This window comes from Onychomys torridus, chromosome 19 (genome assembly GCF_903995425.1).
Source record: "Onychomys torridus chromosome 19, mOncTor1.1, whole genome shotgun sequence".
Taxonomy (NCBI): domain Eukaryota; kingdom Metazoa; phylum Chordata; class Mammalia; order Rodentia; family Cricetidae; genus Onychomys; species Onychomys torridus.
Genome location: NC_050461.1, coordinates 51139266 through 51157719, shown reverse-complemented (window position 1 = coordinate 51157719; position 18454 = coordinate 51139266).

Genomic DNA, 18454 nt, shown 5'->3' with positions numbered 1-18454 from the left:
TTTGCATTGTCTGGGTTTACTGAGCACAGACACGTCTGTCTATTATTTCCATATCATCAGGAAAGCAGTAGCCAGTAAGGCTGACAGGTGGGCCTTGAATGGCAACTATAAATTTCTATAGTTTAGCACTTTGGTCTTTGATATTCTGTCACAGCCTCTACTTCCCTTAAATGATGGCTTTGCACTTAGTATTTAGTCCTTACCCATTTGATGAACATTTATTGTTATTAATGGTTAACATGGTCATTGCCAGTGCTATTGTTGTTATTGAAAAGGCTGTCTCAGCTCCACATGACCTGATGCCCACCTAATGCAGCCCGAGTTCCACACATGTCAGTTGGGCTTACCTTTAGACTAAGCCATTCCCAGGCACTAAAGGGGGACGTTTAACTGCATAATTTTAATAATATCTGCTCATGTAAAAATTCAGTGAGTCCAGAAAGTTCTCAATGCCTTTGGTTACATGGTTTACATTCATTTTGTAAAGATGCTATTTTTTTTTTTCTAACACACAGCAATTTATAGAACCTTGGGCTTCATTTAAACACTGCTGCCCTTGCTATGGGGTGTGAGTAGGGGACACACCTGCTGGGTTTCTCAGGGGTCACTGATCATTTACCTGGATTTAAGCATGTCTGAACCTTGCTGACAATATCTACTTGGTGGATCTTAGTGATGGCTTGATGAGAGACATTTCCAAATATATTAAAAGCCATAGAGGGCCAATATCCCCAAGCTTCAGAGACAGGGTCCACACGCTGGGTAGCCAAAGCAATAGATTTTTCTCACTTCTGGAAGTCAGAAGTCCTAGATTCAGGGCAGGCGGGGCTGATTTCTCCTGAGGCTTCTCTTCTGTCTTGCCTGCATCTCTTTCTCTCTTTGTCCTTGCGTGACCTTTTCTCTCTGCAAAGGCAGGGAACTGGGGCTCTCTTCTCCTTCTTAGGGTACCTATCCTCGCAAATTAAAGTCTGGCTGCTGCAGCTCTATTTGGCTTCAATTAATGTCTCTAAAGGTCCTGTTTCCGAATATAGTAATGTTGGGGTTAGTTCTTTAATACATGCATGGGGGCAGGTCCAAATTTACTCTCTGTCACCCACTATAGTCTTTCATTTGACTTTTATAAGTGGAAAATTACTTATTTAAGCTTTAAATGTCTAAATAACAGATAATGTGTATTCAAAATTACACTCTGAATATCACTAAATTTAACAGCTACAAACCTAAACTGTGCACAAATTTATTATTCATTAAGACAAATTACTTAGCTACTCACTGCTTGGTGATTTTTGCATTTTTGCTGGCTAATGTGTCAGCTTAACATTTCCAGAGCATAAATGGAAATACACCTTATAATGTATAAACTTCAAGTATTCGATTTTAATTGATGGCACACCTTTTAAATGAATTTATACTTTGTGTTGTTCCTATCTATCAACAACAGCAAAAAAAAATCCCACTTCTAAATGTCAGGAAGGTTTTACTACAAAACATTTATTAAATGTTCTATCCTCTGTTTAAATCTAACTGGGTAACTAAACATTAAAGTAAAGGGGAAAATCTATATTGGTCTAATTTGAATTATATGTTCTTCTCAGCAAGTAGAATTGCTATTGACTGCCTAAAGCACCATTGTCTCAGTCATGAATAATCATAAAACATTACAATTGGCATAAGAATAATGGAAATAAGCTCATCAAAAAGTTACAAGAAGAAAGAAAGTCAAACACAAGATATGAACAACCTCCCTCTCCTTCCATCTCCTAAAAGAATGGAGTCATGCAGAGCACAATGGCTTTATTACCTGAGGAAATGTGCTACCTAATAATCAGGAGAAGCCTCGTTTATTATAAACAGCATTTGACTTATTTTATTGTAAGGAAGCTTGCCTATTTACTAAATGTATGTCATTGAAAAAGAAGAAAAGAAAGAAGGAGAAGGAGGGATGGAGGAGGAGGAAGAGGAAGAAGAGCAGGAGGAGGAAGAGGAGGAGACCCTAGGTACCAAACCGTCTCCGCCTATTAACTGAGTTCTTAATTCAAAACTTCTAATTCTGATTTCTTTGACTGAGTATGTTTTCTGGAAGTTTTAGAAGTTGAGGGTCATGAAAGTCACAAGCTGAATTTTGTGGAGATGAGTCAGGCTTGACAGTCAAGTTCCTGCCTGTGGGGTCAGGGCATCTAGAACCGCTACATAGAGTGTGTTCACTTAATTATTCAGAATATTGTGTATCTAGGGCATTTAGAGTCTCCCAAGATGATAGTAGAACAACAGAAAGCATGAGCAATTCTAATACCTTGGTGATGTGCTGATAAACTTATAGATTTTCTCAAAGATACAATGTTAGTTTTGAAAATAAACACAATTGAATAGATACACATATTAACATGTACATGTGTATTATACTGTCCTAGAGTAGTATGCAAACCTAAGGCAAGGGTGTCTTAGCCTCAGGACTGTTTAGCATTTGGGATGGACTCTTCTTGTAAGGATAGCCTGTGCACTTGTAGGAAAACACTTAGCAACATCTCTGACCTTTATCCATAAGATGACAGTAGCAGTCCCTGGGTTGTGACAGTTAAAAGCAATCTCTAGGCACTATGAAATGTCCCTTAGAGGTGAGAGACTACCTTTCCCCCCCCCCCCCCAAACTTCTATTGTCTAATTTCCTAAGTTTGAGAAACACAGCATTTGAAGGGACAGTAAAAAAACAAAAAGGAGTAAGTCCCCTAGGCTGCAGAATAATACATCCTTCCCACGCAGCAGCGTGGAAGACATGGGAGAGGCATCTTGGTGTGGCAGGGAAGCATTCCCATGGCTCTTCCAATGTCTCTCTCCTCTGTCTGGCCCTGGGAGGCAACCTGAAAATGTCCATGATCAATGTTAATTAGGACTCCCATTGACCAAACTGACATCAATCAAATACACCATTTAAAAAACAAAGATTGTGGACAGGGCTAGCATAGCATGTAGAAGTTACCTTGTGATTCTCAGACTGGCTCTAATTATAGAGGGATGGTTAATTCCCAGGTAGACTATGTATTTCCCATCTCTGTGGGTCATAGCCACTTTTGAATCCCCGCAACAACTTACTCATTTTACATTTTAATAATTTGCTCAGATATGCCTCCCTCACCATGCTAAGTGCTCTGATGAATGGTATTTTAAAATTATTTTCGTATCATCCACACTCAGCCTACAGAGAAGAGGAATCATTAGATAAATATTTCTTAGATAAATAAGTACCATATATTATGCTATAGTTAATATGTATGAAGTAGTTCTGTGTATCAGATATTGCCCTAGAACCTTAGAATATATAGAGAAATTAATGTTGATTTTCTTCATCAAGAAGATAATGGCTAAGTTGATTAAGAGCTTGCCATAAAAGCACAAGCAGAAGGACCAGAGTTCAGATCCCCAGGACCCAAGTATGTGCTGGGTAGGCAGCAGTCTTCATAACTCCATCCTGGGAAAGGGGAACCAGGAGACCTCCAGAGCAAGATGGCTAGTGAGATTCTGGTTTGCTTAAGAGACCCTGTCTTACTGAATAAGGTGGGAATGCTGCAGAAGACATTCTTGACATCCATCTCAGGGTTCACATGCATCCACACACATGCAAACACACATATCACATTCACACAACACACACACACACACACACACACACACACACTTCCTTAACATCTGATTTTAGTAGATTATCAGTGAAAATCTACCTAACAGAATTGTTTCTCTGGTCTAAGATGTATAAAATTAAACATAAAGATATAATTATAACTTCTGTAGGATGAAATTACTGAATGTAGTAATGCTGCCCTGCCAGGAACAAATCATGTGTAATAGACAGACACACGGACTATTTTCCAGGTTGAGAATGCTGCCAGCACACAGTGCTTTTGTTTTATTTGAGGCATTTCTCAACTTTTTCTCTTTTTTTTCTGTGTGTGTGTGTGTGTGTGTGTGTGTGTGTGTGTGTGTGTGTGTGTAAAATGTTGATGCCAACATTTCTTCTGCTTGTGGGACGTTGGAAATGTGCACCATCCACAAAATACTCCTTAGATTTGAGTCCGTTCTTTATGGCTGTGTCAGAAGAAAGGAAGAAGGAAGCCGAGTGATACATTATTCTTTATATTTATGAAATGCCCTGAAAACAGAAAAGTTTCCCTTCTAGAAACAAGACCAATGGAGTTCTCCAGAGTTATGATTCTGTAAGCCAGGAAATTCTGGAGCGGTGGTTAACATCTTTCTCCTTTCCATTTTTACAATTTTGCATGACTACACTTTGAAAACCACTATTTGGATTTTCTTTTCAGAGATGCTATTTAATGGAAAGTACAGTAGAGAAAAACCTATTGAATCAGTTAGATAATTCTCAAGTGCTAGAGTTTTCGAGTTTAAAGGCATCCTAGAGGCGATTTATCTCCTCTCTGATGTGAGGCTCTTCTCAGTAGAGTACAGGCTTGTCAGCTCCTGGCCATGCCTATTCTGGGCACTTACATTCAGAAGGCTCCCACCTTGAGGGCTGAGAGAGGGGACTTGGGGGAGGGCACTCTTCTGAGCAGGGCCCAGAGCTGGGAAGAGAAGGTGTCGGCCATGTTCTTTGTTCTAATCACAGTAGAGGACTGGCTTCCAGATTGCTTGGAAATCATGTAACAGTGCCAACAGACAAGAAGATGAATCCTGCTGAGCACCGTGTTGCATGTAACGTACAATTCTTACTTTCCTCCTCCTGTGACTGAATGCTAGAGTGAGCAACTTTAAAGGAGGGAGAATTTAGCTCTTGGGTTCAGGGTTCTCAGTCGTCAGGGCAGGGAGGACATGGTGAAACAGAACAGCTCACAGTGTGGTTTCCAGCCAGCAGAGAAAAGGCAAACAGGGAGGGGCCAAGGCAGGCTAGGACTCACAAGGATGCAGTCTTAGCAACCTACTTCCTGCAGGCAGGCCCAGCCTCTTCCTTTGCACCTCCTCCCAACAAATGCCATTATACTCCAGATCTACAGAGGGCTGAATGTGTTCATGAGGTCACACCACTCAAAATCCCCTCATGTCCCAAAGCCCATTGTCTGTGAACCAAGTCTAGCACACTCAAGTTTGTGGGACAGCTTATATTTAAGATACAGTAAACAGAGAGCAGGGCCTGTTTTCCACCTTGCTTGTAAAATTTCTTTCATCTGACTGGCTTCACTCGTGAAGATGTGAAAACTGTGACTATGTCATTAAGTTATTTCCTTGTCCTTCCAACGACATGATAACTATCCATTTGGAAGAGCAGCACCTTCATGGCTGGGATTCTCCTGGTGCTGGCAGTATCCTCAGCCAGGATGGCTGCTAGGTGTAAATTAATTTAATTGCCATCCATGATCTATCTATCCTTGGATTAATTTGGGACAATTTTCTGCCTGCTTCATTGAAATCTAGAAACCCACAGGTTTTACCAATATAGTTTGTGGGTAAGCCTCGTATTTTATTTTTACCACCTGTTATTGGAATGCAAGAGTGTGAAATGCGGGCATGTAGATAAAAGGTTCCTGTCTGTCAAAAACAACAGAACTAAGTTTTCTGCCTAGCATGGAAGCTGGGCTTCCTACAGCAGCCTCTGGGTTGTGATTCCCTTGGGATTTCAGCTTAGAATGAAGAAGTCTCTGCTGTCTGTGCAGTGACGCTTCAAGTTCCTTTGTAGCTATCACTTAATTAGAAGTCGCTTGCGTGACTAAGATATACAGGAAGTTAAGATATTGGCATGATTTCACACCAAGGAAGAGACAACCAATACCGGATTTGTTCTCCTGAAGGTTTGATTCAGGAAAGAACAGTGAGGATGGGAGAGGATTGTTCTCAAATTGCTTCCATAAATAATTTGTGACAATTCATTTATCTGGGCGACTGAATTGAGTGATTTGGGATGAAAGTTAAAACCAATGTGGCATGTGCTTCACAGTTCCTGAGGCGGCTTCTCACCCCTCCCAAAGTACTTTTGAAGGGACACAAAGGAAGAACGTTCTCCAAGAAAGCAGGCAAACAATACTGACTTTGCATCGGCAGGAAGAATTTTGGAGACAATTCTAATAACGACAAAACCTAGAGAGAGGAACAAAATAATCCGAGACAGTCTCACTCTGAATGATTGCTGCTTGGAGTGGCAAACTAACCTTCTGCGAAGCCAGAGTGGAGCTTCTATGCCCCAGGCAGTCCAGCTCTTGGACCAGTAGTTGGAATCTGAAGTATCTACCTAGGCTGGCCCTCTGAGTTGCAGAGGTGCCACCTGCGATGCAGCTTGCTGCATATTATCCATGCTGCATATTATCCATGCTCTTCTGCTAGCAAGTCTTTGTTAAGCCATTTGGGCATCTTGGACAGAAATGGTCCTCAGCATCTAGACCCAGGGAAACTTAGAATTAATGACTCAAAAGATGGACAGATACCTTAAAAGCCATTTGGATTTCCTTGTTCTTAGCTTTTCTACATTCTATATATAGTCCATTCCATCCAATATGTATTCTGAGTCTGTTCCCATCTACCTTCACCAATTAGCTAATCTTTGCATAATTAAATCATAAGCATATGAAATATGCGTTTCTAAGACATACATCCCCTCCCAACCCCCCCCCCCCCCCACACACACACCTGACTTCTGTCCTTACTGTATAGCTATGATGAAGCATGGAGCACAAAGTTAGACTCTGAAACTTGAGCACCAACCTTGTCAATATTCCCTTAAAGGCTGAAATCTGAAACCTATAGAATTTTATTCACTTTCAACTGCACAGGGAGGAGGAAAAGCAAAGATAGGCTACATATCTTTTCCCCTAACCAACACCAAAATGGAGATATATGCCATCATTTTAGAGACAGGAAAGGCGAAGCCATAATACAGAACAATTAGAAGATGATGCTGGGTGGTGGGGAGGAGCGCTTCTAGAAATAACTTTGCCAAAATTCTGAAAATGTGGTAAATTTCTTTGTATCCTAACTATGAAAGAAAAATTATGAGTTCCATGATTTATCTAGGATGTAGATAAGAAAAGACCATGTTGGGAGGAAATGAAGATTGGTGAGGGGTGGGGATCAGTCACTAATTCAGACTAGTGTCAGGAGCAATAAAAAAAAAAAAAAAAAACAGAACTGGTATTGTAGAAAATTATAGTCCATATTAATGTTGCAATTTTGAGCTTTCTAAGAATGCAGAATAGGGTGATAAATATTAAAAGGTAGTGGGAAAATAAGGTAAATGCAAAGTTTAGAGAAAAGGCTGAAATAAGTGTAACTGACCTAAGACAGAAAGCATAGGCAAAACAATCATAAACTTTAAGAAACAAGAACTTTCTTGGGTTAAAGACCTGTGTCTTTCAGATTCAGTGAATGAATAAAAATAGGTTTCTGTGAAGACATGTGAGGACAGTGTGCATATATACAGACAAATGTCCCCAAAGCAAGCCACGTGGTGGAAAGCAAAGTCTATGTCTAAGGAAGCACACATGGCAGGCTACAGTCAGCCATAAACTAGAAACTGGATATTTGGAAGCGGAAAAATAAGTACCCAAGGTTTTGATACTAAATCATGTCCTCCTTCATCAAGGAAGACAACCAAAGGACCTTTGGATATGCCATTGTTAAAATCTCAGCACCAGAAAACAGATGAGCAGCACTGTGCTGGGGTCTTGGAAATTTGGAACCTCCATTTTCTTTTCCCCAGGATCTTCCCCCACTGACTCAACTGTATGTACTAAGTCATTAGAATTCTGAGTATCTAGCTACATGCAAGGCATTATATTAATAGGATCAACACCTTCATTTTTATAAATCTGTGCTGTTTTACTCTAGATGCACAAAATTTTGCTTTGGATAGATGAATACTGCCTTTCAAATAAATAGCCTTTGAGTTTTGCATGACTGGTAGAAATCACAAGGAAATGGGAAGATTTAAGAATGCAGAAGGCAAAAGTTTATTAAGCAAATAGGTTCTGGGTATGTATACAGCACTCTAATAGCTACATTTAAGGTCAGGAAAAGGTTTGATGGGCTGAGCCCACAGTACCAAAGCATTCTGGGTAGATAGAAGCAGTTTTGGCTGCAGTGGGGTTAAGGAGGCGCCCAGGAAGGTTTGTTAATGGAATCTTTACATGGGCTGTGTAGGAATGGAAAGCACATTAATAATAGATGCCATGCTTTAAAAACTGACCTTGTAGTTGAAAGATATGCACTTGTATCATTACCAATTAATGTGTTAGGTAACATAGCTTGTACTTGGAAAGCAGCAAGGAGGAGTATCTAAGTGATGTTCACACATCTTAATTAATGTCATTAATAGTTCTTTGACCATCTCTCCCAAAAGCAACAGCGCTGCACCATAAGCATCTTGTTAGGAGTCAAACCAGCAAGTGAGATTTGAAGCCAAGTGCTTAAAAGTAGCTTTAAGTTATGGCACCTACCTGACCAGAATGCTCTCAGGGGAAGCAATTGTCTACAGAGCCAGATGTGAAGGCAGTGAGTCCAGGTAGTATGGTAAGAGTTCATGTGACATCAGATAAGAAAAACAAGGCCAGAGCACCCCGAATTCTCCCCTTAGAGCCTTTCTTATGGTTGGCCATTGATTTGGTAATCTCTACACAATGAAACAGTTTAATCTGTGAATTCAGTGTCTATTATTAGATGAAGGAATGGACGCTGACACAGTTTTTTTGTGAGGATAAAAGAGACGCTCCCTGAAAAGTATATAACTGGAAAATATTGGTGTACCTACTCATGGGGTTCTGTGTCCAGCTGGTCTAATTTGGGATCCACCCTGTAACGGGTATATTTTAACTCTAACATTCAGAAGTTATAATCTCTATAATCTACAGTTAAAATGAGTTTTTCTGTTGTATTTTCTCCTGATGCTGCAAGGATAATGTTCCCGAAGTAGTGCTGGGAGAGATAATTAATAAATTAAAATACAGAATACAATTAAGAAGAGAAAGAAAAGGTTGATATATGCCTGTCCAGTCTGTTTCTATATAAATGGTGTAATTAATAATATATATTCATAAGTGAAATATTTAACTTACATAATTTGTTTTGAAATTTTGTTCTACCATTAAGGATTTTTATATTTTATAAAGCATTATTTTGCTTCATTTTATTTTATTTTTTCATTTATTTGTTCGCTTATTCGTTTTATTTGTGTGTGTGTGTGTGTGTGTGTGTGTGTGTGTGTGTGTGTATGTGCATGCACACATGCAAGCCAACATGCATGTGTGGAGTTAAGAGGACAAATTGAAGGGATTGGTTCTCTCCTGGCATGTGGGTCCCAGGGATCAAACTCAGGTCATAAGGCTTGGCTGCAAGTGCCTTTACTATCTGAACCATTTCACTGACCCTTTATAGATTTAAAAAGCACAATTAATATGAGCTAGCTCATTTTATAGATGGGTAATATCTGCATCCATTATCACTGTGTAAGACACCATACATAGACCTTGGTGGCTTATAAGCAATTAAAATTCTAGAGGCTCAGAATTCCAAGAGAGGTAGCCAACAGATGGGATACCTGGTGAAGGCTGGGTTCTTGGGCTGTGTCCCATGTGGCAGAAAGGCTGAAGGACTTTCTGGGGTCTTTTAGGAGGATGCTCTGATTCTATTTATAGGAACTCTGTTACTTCCCACAAATCCCAACTCCCTAATACTAGCACATTGGTGACCAGGTTTGCATGTATGAATTTTGGAAAGGATGAAAACATTCCAACCACAGCATACCATTATTTATTTAACCCTTAACTACATGTTGGACATTCAGTCCTGAGTTAAATATATTCATAAATTAGAGTAATTATTAGAATCATCTTTACTTAACCAAAGTGTTCATCTACTTTTGAAAACTCTACGTATTGTCAAATGGTCCTGCAGTCCATGAACACTGTTCCCAGTGTTATATAAAGGAGTCTAGCTTTGGAAACACTTCTGTTGCTACCTTTTTCATCAGATCCAGCATCACTATCGAAGATGAAGATACCACATTCATTAGGCTTTTGTGCTCTCTCTGATAATAATTTATCTGTTCATACCCCTTTAGATACAAGTATTGCAATATTAACTGTTTCTAGGTGTCTATTAGACCCAGCTGCATCAAAAAGTATTGAAATTCACGTGATTTAAAATGATAGTGGGAGAGACCTAGATTTCATCCTACACTAGAGAATAAAATTAAAGGTCATTAAATACAGTTCATAAAAACTAGCCGCCTGCAGAATGTGAGGAGGTCCAGGACATTCTGAACTATGTTGTATGGCCTTTCGTCATTGGACCATTGCAAGCTCCTTTAAACTTGCAACGTTTTTGTTGGTATTGGTGAGATGGTTCTGCAGATACGAAAAAGCCCTTGCTGCTGTTTTGGAGGACGTAGCTCTTCTTCCCAACACCTACTTCAGGCAGCACACTGTAGCTCCAGGTCAAGGGGTCCACCCCCTCTTAGGACCACTCTGGGTGTCAGGCACCAAGCAGTTGTTAGCTTACAATGTGGGTCCTGGGAATGGAACCCGGGTCCTTTGTGAGAGCAACATGTTATTAATCACTGAGTTGTCTCTCCACCTTCATTTATGCAAATATTGTAAGTGTTCGAAGTATGCTACAAAAATTCTGCGATGCTTACTCTTTCTACAACAAGAGGGTGATTTTATTGCTGAGATTGAATGCAATACTATATAGCTCCCTTGGTGTTTCTGGTCCCACGACTAGATCAGTTAGTCTATTCATATTAACCAAGAATAATCTGCACAGGTTACATTCATATGCCTTAGGTTTTCAAACAAATGTTGAGTTCTAGCATAGTTAATCCACCAACAGCCTACATCTAGTCTATCTTGTAAAAATTTTAAAAAATAGGGCATGTCATTGGTCTTAGAAATCAAGTGTCTAGAACAAAGTATGGAGAGGCACTGAAAGAGGTTTCTGTGGATAGCCTAATGCTGTGCCCATAGTTGCAGAGTGTAGTGTTGGTGTTTTGTTTTGTTTTTCTAAAACCCTTTGAAGTTAACAGAAGAGACACTATCAAGGCCTATTTTTCACTCACTTTAATTTGTCTCTTATTCCATGTTTTCTTTCCTTAAAAACAGTACTGTTACTCAGAATTCCCTTCTCAGACACAGGCTTCCTCCTGTTTGAATTCTGGTCCTGGGGTTACACAGTTTAGTAGATGATTTTGTGTCTCTTTCTTATTCTTCTATGCACAGTATTTTTTTAAGTAGCCTACCACACGTTGCCTATTAAAAAAATTACACTGCTTTTCCTTTTTTCATTTTGTGGCAGAGATCAGTCAGTTGGGAATGCCATTCTGTTTAATCACTGACCAAAAGAAACGCACACATTTTCATTTTATTCCAGTTCAAATAACTGATCTGCAAAGAAAATTCTAATTTGGCTAAGTCTCTCAGATCTGCTAAACAGAGCAAGAAATTTTCAGGAGAAATGCCATACATGTGACCATGAATAGAAAGCAGTCTGCCTGTATCCCACACAGAAACACTTTCAGACAACTTGACTATATACAAACATCTAAAAATGTGGACTGAACTGATAACGTCTGCTTAACTTGTCCGTTTAATTGTACTTACACATCCGAAGTCTGACTTGGGGGAGTGTGTGTAAATGTGCATATGCACACGGCCCTCTTCCACTTCTACTCTGAAAGGCCGTGAAAAGTGCCAGGCTCCACACCAGGAGATGCACTTGGTAACAAGACCCTGAGGGGCCTAGTGTGCAGAGTCAGGAGAGCTGCGGGGCATTCTGTCTGCATGTCTACATGGAGTTTACACAGAGCGCTGTCTTAACTTAAATAGGATGCTGAATGTTATCCATTCTAGCTCAGGTCACCCACTGGTACCTTCATTTGAACCTGTAAAAGCACTTTCCCTTTGTCCTAGAACACATTCATGGCCGTGTCTAGTGTCACAGACCCAGAATCCCAGCTACTTAGAAGACTAGAACGGGCAACTTGGCTTTTCAAGTTTAGTGCCAGCCTTTGGCAACTTAGTGTGACCCTGTCTAAAAGTTTTCTTTGAAAAACAAAAAAGGAGGGCTGGAGATGTACCTCAGTGGTAGAGAGCTTACCTAGCATATGCAGCGACCTAACTTTAATCCCTCACACTATATTTTGTCATGCCTTGTCTAACAGAACAACTGAATACGTTTTGCTTTTAAAACATGAACTTATTTGACTTAACACGTGGTCTTCTAAGCTAGAAGTTTATGCCTCAAAATGGGGTGGGGAGACTACTAAATCTACATTAATCTTCTTTTCATCATTAAACCTATTCAACCAAGTAAATTCCATGATACATAAACCAGGATTATTTGAACAGGGTTTATGGTAGCATGGCCTAGTGTCAAAAGAGATGGCTCAGTGATTAAAAGCACTGGCCCCTCTTCCAGAGGACCCAGAGTTGATTACCAGCACCTATGTGGTAACTTAAAACCATCTGTAACTCCATTTCAAGGGGATCTGATGCCCTCTTCTATAAGCATGCATGCAGTACACAGATATACATATTGGCAAAATATCTATACATATAAAATAAAAATAAAAATTTAAAGAGACAGCATGTGCCTTCCAAAGAGTATCCGGTTGTCACAAAAATCAAATCACTGAGAGAGTACTCAGCAGTACAAAAAGTATTTTACGAAGATTTAAGACAAGGGAGGGAAGAGCCTTGAGGTACGTAAAAGCCTGCCTTATAACTGGGAACATGTGGCTGTCACTGGATGTGTTTTGACATCACTGCTGGCAGGTGTACTTCATCTCTGGCTTTATTTGGGGGCTATAATAAGTCCTAATGGGCATTTTTAAGTCTACTTTTCAGTATCGTGGCTACAGACACATGGCATCTCCATATGCAAGCCTGTACAAAATATAGGTCTAATCATCTATGACATGCTCTTATGTTCATGTGTGCACATGTGTGGAAACACACACACCACGCACAGCATGAAAGGAAGCAGTGTGAAGTCCAGATGCCTGCAGAACCCAGCCTGACATTAATTTCCACTAGACAGCAAAGATTCCAGGTGACTCCAGCTCTCCTTGAATTTAGATGGCTTCCCCCTTGTAATTCATAGGGACTTATCAGGCTTCACAGTGGGACTCCAGTTTGGCTCTTTGTGTCTACTGTTTTTTCTCAATCTTGCTGGCTAAATAATGTAGCAGGGCTAATAAATTCGAATAAAACTTCTGATTGGTTTGGCAGCAGCTTAACAATGGAGGATAATTTACTGATCTCCGAGACTTCGTGTGAGTCCATAATGTTTAGACTAGAAATAATAAAATGCACTCAATTGATTAAGCTGTTTGTAGATGTCTGAGAATTAACATATTGTATAATTGCAAATATTTTATAATTACCAAGTGGGGCTGATAAAAGGGTTCAGTGCTAGTGACTGCTGGACCGATAACCTTGATGAAGGGAGAGTCTCAATGAAAAGTGAACTCACTGTGGGCTGCATACAGAGTGGTCTAGAACCCAGAGCCTGGCTTCTGTTGCTTCTGTTAATGTTGCCAGAATCCCTAAAAATGTCTGTTCTGGGAAGAGTGGGTTCAGGGAATCTCACTGCTGTGTGACTTTGTCTTGGAGGAGGGAAGCTATGGTATGATCTTGGCCACCCCATAGTGTAGATTTTCTTGATTGCCTACTGAAAGGAGACATCTGTAGATCAAAATCTGTAGAAGCAAAGGGTGGCTCCAGTGTTTTTTTCTTTTTTTTTTTTTTTTTTTTTTTTTTTTTTTGAGCTGAGGATCAAACCCAGGGCCTTGAGCTTGCTAGGCAAGTGCTTTACCACTGAGCTAAACCACTTTTACTTTCATTGGTTTAAAAATGGTCCCTCAGACTTCCTCATTTGTTTGTAGAAGAAGACTTCAGTGCACTATTGTTGCACATTTGTCTACATTTTAAGAATCTCTAGTACAATGTGAATTAGAAGAAATGTCCTTGTCTCATTCCGGGTTGGTTCTGCTGGGGGACATCATCCATTCTCACCATTAGGCATGATGTTATTACAGCTGCACTGGATTTTGTGGACAGCTGTTATCAGATGGAGCACATGCCCTGTGATTCCTAGCATTGCCTGATCTTAAACAGGCATTTTATTTTTTCAACTGTGTATATGTGTGTGAGGGCTTAGGGGTGGGTGGGTATGTGCATTTAAGTTTATGTGACTACAGAGGCCTGAAGGGGGCAGCAGATATCGTGGAGCTGGAGTCATGGACAGTTGTGAGTCATGGAAAATGAATTCTGGTCCTCCACAAGAGCTCTGAAGATGTGGGCTCTTCACCACCACCACTGCAGCCCTGCTTTATCTGATTTTAGTAGCAAGCAATTACAGGCCTCCTAGGATGAATGGAGGACTTCCATTCTTTCTGTATTTAGAGGAACTTAGATAAAAATTGGCTTTGGGTTTTAATATTTGGAAGGATTCGCCAGGATTGTGGAAGGTTTTAAATGGCAAGGAACTGTTTTTCTTGTTATTTGGTATTGTTCTGGATTAAAGTGAGGTTAAAGATTGTTCAACGCCAACCAAACCTGATTCCTCTTCACTTTGCACTTTCCAAGAACCCTTGCCCCAGGATAACTCCTAGTGATGCCTGCTCAGTCGCTGGTTCCTTCCCAGAAGGAACACAGACCATTTCCATCCCTAGTCAGCCACATGCACATCTCTTTTGTCCTGTAACTTCTCAGTCTTTTCTTAGTTTCTCAACTGCTTGTTGTCAGGAAGCCAAAGAATGAAATGGTTAGGGTATATAATGGATTTCCAGCTCCTTGAAGAGCTTCAGCAAATAGAGTTCAGGAAAAGAAAACTGCCTAGACTTACACCCTAATTCAGAGATTCACTAACCCTGTATGCAAAAGATGGGGATGAGTCTATTGTGAATTCTAATCCAGATTAAAACATAACTCTATTAATGGAAATTTTTAACAGGGAAACAGATGCTGTGAGGAGATAAATGCTAAGGACACTGGCAGAAGGGGACGCCTCCTGAGTTTTAAATGTCTGAATATTTAGACAGACTCTGCATACTAAATCTTCACTTCCAATGCATCAGAGCCATGGCAAACTTATTGTAGTAAAATATGCAAGCTGGAATTGGGGATTGAGCGACCTGCATTTATTTCTGAATACACGTTTGCTAGGCAAAAGAGATGGAACACATGTGTTCATCCATTCTTAACTCATTAACAAAGCAGAAACATTAGCAAAATATGTCTTTTGCTGGTTTCTGGAATGGAAGAGGGAACAATTAAGCTGTAAGGCACTCCAGGGTGGGTATTATGACCTAATAATGACATGCCCTGGTAGTTTTGACTGAGTGCCATTAACTGCCAAGGCATATCATCGCTTGTCTGTAATACGCACCCTGGAGTGTCTTGTGGGGAGGATATAAATGTTAATTCCTAAAGAAACTCATTCAGTAAAGGAAGACACCACTGCTCTGAGAAGGAGAATGTGTCAAAAATCTCCATGATGAGTTCAGTTTGGTGAGGTAGATGAGGTCGAACTGCTTCAGCATTTCTCTGAAAATAAAAGGCAGTTCAGCACAATCAGAAAGAGATGTGTATTCAGGCTTTGCTGATGCCCAGGTTCTTCCCTGGTGTTTTGTTCCTCAAAAACCTGGGCTCTCACCTTCCCTCTTTACAGGGAAGGTTGATGATTCAGCCAGCTCATACCACATGCTTTTAGTAAACAAAATGACATAATAATGCTTTAAAGGTCTTTATAATCAACTCTGAGATGCTTAGCAAACACATAGCAGGATTCAGTAAAAGCTAAATAACCTTCATATAAATGGTTGATATAAATGGTTTGGTTCTCTTTGTGTGTGTGTGTGTGTGTGTGTGTGTGTGTGTGTGTGTGTGTATGTGTGTGTGCATGTTTGTGTGTGTGTGCATGTGTGTGTGTGCATGTTTGTGTGTGTGCGCGCACATGCGCATGCTTATGGGGCATATATGTGGTGGGTTCTCATGCATCTATGTGTTTGTACATGTGGAGACTGGAGGTTAATGTCAGGAGTCATCCTCAGTATACCACTTTTCCCCATACCCCCTCACACACTTGAGGCAAGATCTGTCAATCAATTGAGCTCAGAACTCACCAGTGTGGCTAGTCTCTCTGCCCAGCTTGCTCTGGGGATCCTTTGTCTCCCTTCTCCTTCCAAGGATGGAATCACAAGTGTACATCCTCTCAACCAACACTCTGGGGATTCTGAAGATCTGAACAGTGGGCCTCAAGCTTGTGTGGTAAGTGCTTGCTAACAATCTCCACAACACCCTTGAGAGATTGTGAAAACATAAATTATCAAGTATGCAAAGGTTTCATTTTTAAAGGAAAGTTTGGTGCACATAAAAAATGGGGATGTAAGTTCATCATTCAAGGTAATCTCTGTAGTTGGTACTCACTGCCTGGTGGCTCTGGTTTGCTTTGACCTTCTACTGACTTTCAACCTCCCTTCTTGATATTACATAATAAACCGTTCAAGACCACACAACCATTTCCTGAGTAGGGGTGCAATACAGGATCGCCACTTCATTGGATCCAGCGTGGTGTTTGAGAACAAAGGTGGATATTTCAACTCTGTAACCCAGTTTTGTTTTACCTATAGGGTAGGTTGAATAAGAATGCCCCCCCATAAGCTCCAATATTTATGAAGAATTGGTCCCTAGTTAGTAGCTTTGTTGGTAGAGATTTAAGAGGTACAGCCTTGCTGGAGGAAGTATGTCACTGCAGCAGGCTTTGAGAGTTCAAAGCCTCACCTACTTCTAGTTTGCTCTTTCTGCAGCATGCTTGTATCTGAAGATGTAAGCTCTCAGTTTCCTACTCCTCCCTCCAGGCCGGCAACTTGCGGGGGGCCATGTCTCCCCACCATGATGGACTCTTACCTCTCTGTAACCATCAGCCAAAATAGACTCTTTCATAACTCACTCTGTTCACGACGTTTTATTATGGCAACAGAAAAGGAACTAAAAGGTATTTATGTTTTTTTTTTCATTGTGAAGGCATTGCCTCATTTTGATGAGGCATCATCTGCTCATGTTTAGAAGATGGTAATGAGCATCTATGCATGTGGAGAGAGATCGCAGAGCAATTTTTCTATGCTTTGGAGGCCTTTCCATTTCCTTGCCTGAGTTGACTGTGCACACAGCATGAAGGAAAAATAACTATGTATCTGTATATCAGAAGGTAGGTCGATACATACGTAGGTGCATACATACATAAATATTTTGGGATAGGTTCTCACTATGCAGCTCAGTCTCATCTGAAACACATGACATATCCTAGCCTTAAATTTGCCTCTCCAGTTGAGTCCTGAGAGTACAGGCATGTGCCACCATATGCAGATTATTGTGATCTATAATGTATTAGCAATGCCACCAGTCATAGCCCAATGAGAAATTCTGACATTTATGAAGAAGTGTAATAAACAAATAATGGATCTCTTTTTCTTTCTTTCAAATACATGAGTTGGTCATTGTTTGCAGTTAGGACTCTGGGTAACCCACGAGACTGGGTGAGGATCTTCACTGGGTAACATAGAACTGCCTTGCCGATTTGGGAAACATGTCACAGCGATCCTTGTTTTTCCTTTCCCCCAAGGGTCAGCTGGCTTTCCCTATCCATAATCTAAGGCCCACTCCTATTCATGTGTTCTTGAGATTCTTGGCCTGAGGAAATAGTATGGGGCCACAGGAAGGAATCCATGCAAACTACCATCAACAAAATAAAATGAAACAAGAATAAGCAAGCCCAAGCTCAACAGCAACACTTCCATGAAAGGTTTTTCCTTGCCTTTACCTCTGTGACTGTATTCAGAAAATGAGAGGATAGTGTCAGGTGGTACACAGAGCTTAACAGTGAGCAGCAGACAATGCCTAACCAGACAGTGGCTGATTCTGGGAGGCTGACAGGAGAGATGAGGTGCATGATCCCCATGAGGAAGTCTCTGAACACAGAAGTGGAGAGGAGATTGCTTTCCTTTCTAGGATATCTGGGTACTTTTCTCTCCCTGGGACAAACAATGTAAACAAAGATGCAGAAGGAGTTGGTCATTCCACTTGCCTGAGTCAGAGGAGTACCCAGGATAAAAGATGAGTGGCAGGGAAGGATGATGGGGTAAAATTAATGTGTTACTTCCTGAAACTGTTTTTCTCTGTCAAACCATATGTGCTTCAACATAGCTTGGGAAACCATGAGTGAAAAATAGCCCAGCTCTTGCTTTCTAGGCCTTTGCAGTAATTGGAGATAAAAGTCAACATCATAAAAAATGACTTCAAAGTAACATTTGGTTAAGGGGGCAAGTGGAGGAAGATGGGAATTGACTGGGGCTTTGATGGTCCCCTCAAAAGCAGGAAAGCAGGATAGGGCTAAAATCACAGATGAAAAAATGACCAGAACGCTTTCATAGGAAAGCCAGTGTTCTGGTCTAAGCATGGCCCAAACA